Genomic DNA, 7466 nt, shown 5'->3' with positions numbered 1-7466 from the left:
TGAAATTTATGCAATTTACTCCCTATTCCAAGCCTAACCGAAATTTCAATATAGAATTTACAGCACATATTTTCTATAAATTCTAGAATTTTTCATCAATTTTTTCAACTTTACATTTTAGTCCCTAAATCATGTTTTTATTAGAAATCACTTTGTAAAAGTTGTTTATCTATCAACAACCTTCCATTTTCTACCATAAATTTCAAATTTTAAGCATATTCATCCATGACCTAATTTCCATACTTTGATAACTTCTCAAATTGATCCCCCAAATAGATAGATTAAGCTATCCCGATTTCAAAAATATCAAAATTACTAAAAACGGGACAAGAAAACTTACCCAATTTGGCCAAGAAAGTTTCTTCTCTCTCCTCTAGGATTTCCATGGAATATTTTTGGGAAAAATATGATAAAAAGGTTTTTCTTTCTATTTAATTAATTTATCATCTTTAATAATTTTGATTTCCAATTTGGTCCTTAGCTTTTTCTAATTTTCCATGGATGAATCATCCAAAAATATCTACTAACTTTTTATTAATGGTCTAGTTACCATATAAGGACTTTTAGTTTTGAATTGCATAGCTATTTGACCCTTCTAGCTACTAGAATTCAACTTTTGCTTTTTATGCAATTTGGTCATTCTCATAATTAAACACATAATCGATAAATTTTTCTTATCAAAATTTTCACATGACATTTCTAACATATTACAGACCATGTATTAAAATAAAAATAAATTTTATTTCTGAATCGAATTTGTGGTCCTGAAACTACTGTTCCGATTTCACTGAAAAATGAGCTATTACACAAATGATGATGATTGAATTATTCAAGTATGCTATATGAATTAGCTTAGTTTTTAAGTAGTTATGATGCTTAATTTTGACAAGTGTTTGGCATGTTTAGATGTAATGTTAGTTGCTTGAAATTGAGGTGTGTCGTGGGCATATTGGTTGGATGAATTATTTTGGTATATTGAATGGATTATTGCATGAATGAATTGGTTGGTTTTGAGGTCTATAATGTGGGCATAAAAATGTTTTTAGGTACATATTGAAGTTGAGCATGGAAATGGCTTAAATTTAGCCAAATTCATGTCTACACGGTCATGCGATATAGTCGTGTGTCCCTTATAGGGTACAAATGGGTAGCAAGTCAGGTAGTTATATGGCTCAGCACACGAGCGTGTGAGGACATTTCGGAGGGTACACAGCCTGGCACACGGGTGTGTGGCTTAGCTGTGTGACCCAAGTTAGAGAGTTACATGGGCACAGACATGGGCTAGGACATGTCTGTGTGACCCTAATTTGAATTTTTTGATTTAGTCCTCACTCATTTCTTGTAACACCCCTAACCCGTAACTGACATCGGATTAGGGTTACGAGGCATTACCAGACAGACAAAACATTTCGGACCAATTCAGAATAACAGGTATTATTTAACATCATTTCATAAGCAATCATCTCTAAATATGGTCTACGAGACCTAAAACATGTGTTTAAGAACAGTTAGAGCTAAATTGAAAACATGCTTCATTAACAAAAACATATTAGTTCATAAAACACTACAACCATACACCATTTGGCACTTTCAACCAAAAACCAAAACTATATACAACATTTCATTTGCTAGCCAACTCCCATGGCATAATATATACACATCAAAAATTATATACATAGACCTTCTAGCCTATACATGCCATACTTTAAAATATTTACACTTTTAAAAGTACCAAAATGAGATCGATAGTGTAGTGATGATCCTCGACTATCCCCGAGCCTTCAGTAACTACAATAACTGTAAAACATACAGTAATCACATAGAGTAAGCTACAAAGAGCTTAGTAAGCCAAATACAATTGGTCTAACTACTAAAGCATATAAATACAAATCAACCATAAAAATTCATAACCATTTCATAGAATAATTTATAAGCTTAACCATGCTCCTTTGTTTGCATATATGTCATGCTTCATTTCCATACATATTTCATAGAGACAGAGTTTTTCATATTCAGAAATTTAGTATGATACAAACGTACCTGCATAGGTTATACATTTCATATACTCAATCTCAGATTTCGTACGCTATCATCAGACGGGTCAGAAACGATACAGATGCTCATAAACAAGTACAATACCGACGTCCCATTCGTGGTCTTACATGTAATTCAATATTGATACCTTTGTCCCAGACAGGGTCTTACACGAAATCAGATATGATGCCAATGTACCAGACATGGTCTTATACGTAATTCTCAATCGAGGCCTGTGTCCTAGACACGGTCTTACACAATGTCTCAGACAAATGTCAACTTTTCTTAGAAACATATAGAGCTTTTCAAATACTAACATATTATCTTACTTTACGCCAAATATATTCGTCCGGTACTCAAGGCCATCCAATATAGATTACAGTCTATATGAGTAGAATTCATTTCAATTAACACGTAATTGTAATTTGACTTACCTCGGACGGATTTCGGATAAAACGAGTCGACTATTGAGCTATTTTGGACTTCCCCCGATCTAAGTCTGATTTTCTTTGTTCTTAATCTAATACAATACAAATTCAACCATTCAATCATTCATTTCATTCAATATAATCGACATACACATATTTAGGGGACTTTGCATTTTAGCCGTTACATTTTCACACCTTGACAATTTAGTTCATTTTTTCATAAAACCATAAATATGCAAAATTTCTTTGCAACAATGGCTAGCCGAATTTTCATGGCTTCTATATAATCCCATACAACAAGCTTAATTCACAATTTAGTCCTTCAAAACCTCATTTTCAAAATTTAACCCAAATAGCTCAATTTCATCAAAAACTCAAAGATAAAACTTATGAACCATCTACCAAGCCCTTATAATTCATTCAAAAACATCACAAAACTCATGATATCAACAATGGCATTTCATGAAATCTTTAACAGAAACAGAAATTCAGACATGGGTTTTGAAGAACACGAAGCAACGATCATAGAAATGTATAAATTATCAAAAATAGAGTTAAAATCATACCTTAATCAAGCAACCAAAGTGATGAAACCTAAAATGGCTTCCTCCTATTTCTTTTTTATTTGATTTTCGGCTTTATGCATGATAATATGGCCAATTTCATGTTTGCATTTTATTATAATATACATTAATATGCATTTTACCATTTTAACCTTATTCAAATAATATTTTCAACATATAATGGATGTCCAAAAATGTCCACTACCATTTAAAATGGTTTATCAGACATGCAAGGACATTACTTTAAAAGCCAAGGCCAATTTGCTCCATTAACAATTAGTATGCAACATTTGCATTTTACGCGATTAGGTCCTTTCTCATAATTAAGCATAGAAACAGACAAATTAAATCATAGAAATTTCACAGATGTAATTTCAAATATTATAGACACATAAAATAATATTAAAATATTTTTCGTACTCGGATTTGTGGTATCGAAACAACTGTTTCGATTAGGGTCTAAATTGGACTGGTACAATTCTTCCAATTCTCCTCTAAAGATTTTCCCAATTCTCCTCTGAAGAAGATGAAGGAATCCAGTAATAAGTTTTCTACCCCGTCAAGGTTTTTGGGAAGAGATCACCTAAGATAGAATAGCAAGAGAACTCCGATTCCTTTTGTGGTTAGTGTGGGCAATGTGAAGAATTCAAATAGAGCAAAGTGTAAGCAATGTGGACGGGTTCACTTTGGTTTCTACAGAATTAACGACGGGACGTGCTTTAATTGTGGATCTGCTGTCCATTTCAAAAGAGAGTGCCCATGTCTAAAAGAGCCTATTAAAGAGCATAACGAGAAACCAATGACCACATCTAATAGAGGTAGAAGACTTGGAACTAGTGCAATGACAGAGGCCAATAGAGGTGGGGTTAAAGAGTCAGTGACCAAATATGAAGCCAGGTCTCTTATAAGGACATATGCCATTCGTACGTGAGAGGAAGCATCAAATTCTAATGTTATTTTGGTACATTTTCTATCTTTAATGTTAGTGTGTATGCCTTAATTGACCCGGGGTCAACACATTCATATATATGCACTAGTTAGTGATAGAAAAGAAACTATCTGTTGAATCTACTGATTATGATATTCAAGTTACTAATCCACTTGGTCAAAGTGTGATAGTTAACTTAGTTTGTCGTAATTGTCCACTGAAAGTTAGAGGCTGTGAATTCCCTGTTGATTTGATGTTGTCACCCTTTCAGGAGTTTCATGTTATTCTAGGTATGGATTGGTTATCGTTGCATGATGCTGTAGTAAACTATAGACAGAACTAAACTGATTTGAAATATCAGACAAGAGAGATGATTTCAGTTGAGTCTGAGAGTTTGAAAGATGTTGATAGAATTATTTCAGCCTTTTCTGCTCAGAGATTGATACGAAAAGGTAGTGAAGCATTTGTAGCATATATTCTTGATACTAGAGATTTAGAATTGAAGTTAGATCAGTTACTAGTTTTTAGTGAGTTCACTAATGTATTTCCTAAAGAGTTGCTGGGTATACCTCCTGATCGTAAAATTTATTTTGTGATTGACTTGGTTCCTGGAACTAAACCGATATCAATATCACCATACCATATGGCACCAGGAAAATTAAAAGAATTGAAAGCACAATTGCAAGAGTTATTATATCGAAGGTTATTCGACCGAACGTATCTTCCTAGGGTGGTCCTGTGTTATTTGTGAAAAAGAAAGATGGCTCTTTGAGATTGTGTATAGATTACAAACAGTTGAACAAAGTCACGATAAAAAATAAGTACCTTTTGCCATGTATTGATGATTTATTTTTTCAATTTTAAGGTGCCACAGTGTTCTCGAAGATAGATATCAGATTCGAGTATATCAATTGAAAGTTAAAGATTGTGATGTGTCAAAGACTGCATTCAGAACTCGCTATGGTCATTATGAGTTTCTGGTAATGCCATTTGACTTGACTAATGCCCCTGTTGCTTTTATGGATTTAATAAATCTGGTTTTTCAACCTCATTTGGATAGATTTGTTTTTGTGTTTATTGATTATATATTGATCTATTCCAAGTCAAAATCTGAGCATGCTGAACATTTGAGAATCATCCTATAGACTTTGAGAGAAAAATAATTGTAGGCAAAATTTAGTAAATGTGAATTTTGGCTTCGAGAGGTTGGATTTTTGGGTCACATAATAGTATCAGCGATAGGATTTGAGTTGGTCTAAGTAAATTTTTTGTTGTGATGAATTGGAAGACTCTGAAGAATGTTTCAGAAGTGCGAAGTTTTTTGGGTTTAGCAGGTTACTATCGATGTTTTGTTAAAAACTTTTCAATTATTGCTTCGTCGATACTAGATTATTACTTAAAAATGTTGAGTGTTTTTGGTCTGATAAGTGCCAACAAAGTTTAGATAAGCTAAAGAACATGTTAACGGAAGCTCCAATGTTGTTGCAGCCTGAATATGGGATAGCATATGTAGTTTATAGTGATGCGTCTCTCAGTGGTTTGGGTTATGTGTTGATGCAGAAAAGAAAAGTAGTAGCTTATTCTTCTCGACAGTTAAAGTTGCATGAAAAGAATTATCCTACTTGTGATCTCAAGTTGGTCATGATTGTATTCGCTTTGAAGATTTGGAGACATTATTCATACGATGAGAAATGTCTTGTGTTCACATATCACAAAAGTTAAAGTATTTGATGACTAAAAAAGAATTGAATTTGAGACCAAGACGGTGGTTAGTGCTACTGAAAGATTACGATCTAGTTATTAATTATAATCTTGGAAAGGCTAATGTAGTTGTGGATGCACTTAGTCAGAAATTGTCATTATTGCACTTCGAGTGTTGAACGCTCATGTAGTTTTGAATAAAGATGGTTTTGTATTAGCAGAGTTGAGAACGAAACCCATGTTTCTTTAATGAATTCGAGAATTGCAAGATGAAGATTCGAAGTTGATGTTGAAACTACATATGGTTCAACATAATTATGGTTCAACATAATTTGAGTTTAGAGTATAGTATTGATGATAATGGTACATTGCGTTATCACGGTAGAATTTGCGTTCCGAGTGATTTAGATTTGAAACATAAAATTCTTTCTGAAGCTCACAGTAGTACATATACTCATCCGTGTAGCACAAAGATGTGGTTGTGTTGTGACTTGAAACAACTGTTCTTGTGGCCGGGTATGAAACGAGAAATTTTTGAATTTGTAGTTAAATGCTTGGTTTGTCAACAAGTGAAAGCAGAACATCAAGTATTTTCTGGTCTACTACAATCGATTATGATTGCTGAATGGAAGTGGGAGCGAGTCATAATGGATTTCATTTCTGGTTTACCTGTAACTTCGAGAAAGAAAGATTTGATCTAGGTGATTGTTGATAGGTTGACGAAATCGGCACATTTTATTCCAATCAGAAAAAATTTCACACTTGAGAGATTAGGGGAATTATATGTGTCTGAGATTGTGAGATTACACAGAGTTCTGACATCTATTATTTCAGATCCAGATCCGACATTTACATCGAGATTTTGGAGCAAAATTCATGAGGCTCTAAGCACTAATCTTAATTTTAGCATTATGTTTCGTCCTCAGACTAACGGGTAATCAAAACAAGTGATTCAGATTCTGGAAGATATGTTGAGATGTTGTATACTCGAATTTAAAGGTAACTAGGAAAAGTACTTACCGTTAGCTGAATTCGCATTTAATAACAGTTATCAATTAAATATAAAAATGGCACCATTTGAAGCTCTTTACGGGAGGAAGTGTAAAACATCGTTGTATTGGTCTGAACTGAATGAATCCAAAATGGTGAGAACTAATTTGATCTGAGGAATAGTAGAAAAAGTTTGATTTATTCAGGATTGTTTGAAGGCTGCATCAGATCGTCAAAAATTGTACACAAATTTGAAAAGAAAAGATATAGAATTTGCGGTTGGCGATCGAGTATTCCTAAAAGTTTCTTCGATGAGGAAAGTGTTGCATTTCAGCAAGAAGGGAAAGCTGAGATCGAGATTTATAGAACCATACGAGATTGTTGAAAGAATGGGCCTTGTATCTTATAGATTAGCCTTGCCATCTAAACTCGAGAAAATCCATAATGTATTCCATGTTTTAATGTTGAGACGGTATAGATCTAATCCTTTGTATGTGATTCCTTATAGTGAAATTGAGTTACAGTCAAACTTGACGTATTCGGAAGAACCAGTAAGAATCTTACCTCGGGAAGTTAAAGAATTGCGAAATAAATGAGTACCATTAGCAAAAGTCTTGTGGCATCAAAATGGTTTAGAAGAAGCTACCTAGGAAACTGAGGAATCAATGAAACTTTAATATCTGAATATATTTTTAGGTAATAACTTCGAGGATGAAATTTCCTAAGGGGAGAGATTTGTAACAACCCGATTTTTAGTGGTGACGGAACAGTGGTTTGAGGTTACAAATTTCTGTCGTAATGACTTGTAAATATTATTTTTGG

Source organism: Gossypium hirsutum, chromosome A10 (assembly GCF_007990345.1).
Source record: "Gossypium hirsutum isolate 1008001.06 chromosome A10, Gossypium_hirsutum_v2.1, whole genome shotgun sequence".
Taxonomy (NCBI): domain Eukaryota; kingdom Viridiplantae; phylum Streptophyta; class Magnoliopsida; order Malvales; family Malvaceae; genus Gossypium; species Gossypium hirsutum.
The sequence above is the reverse complement of the archived record's forward strand: the minus strand, read 5'-3'. Positions refer to the sequence as shown.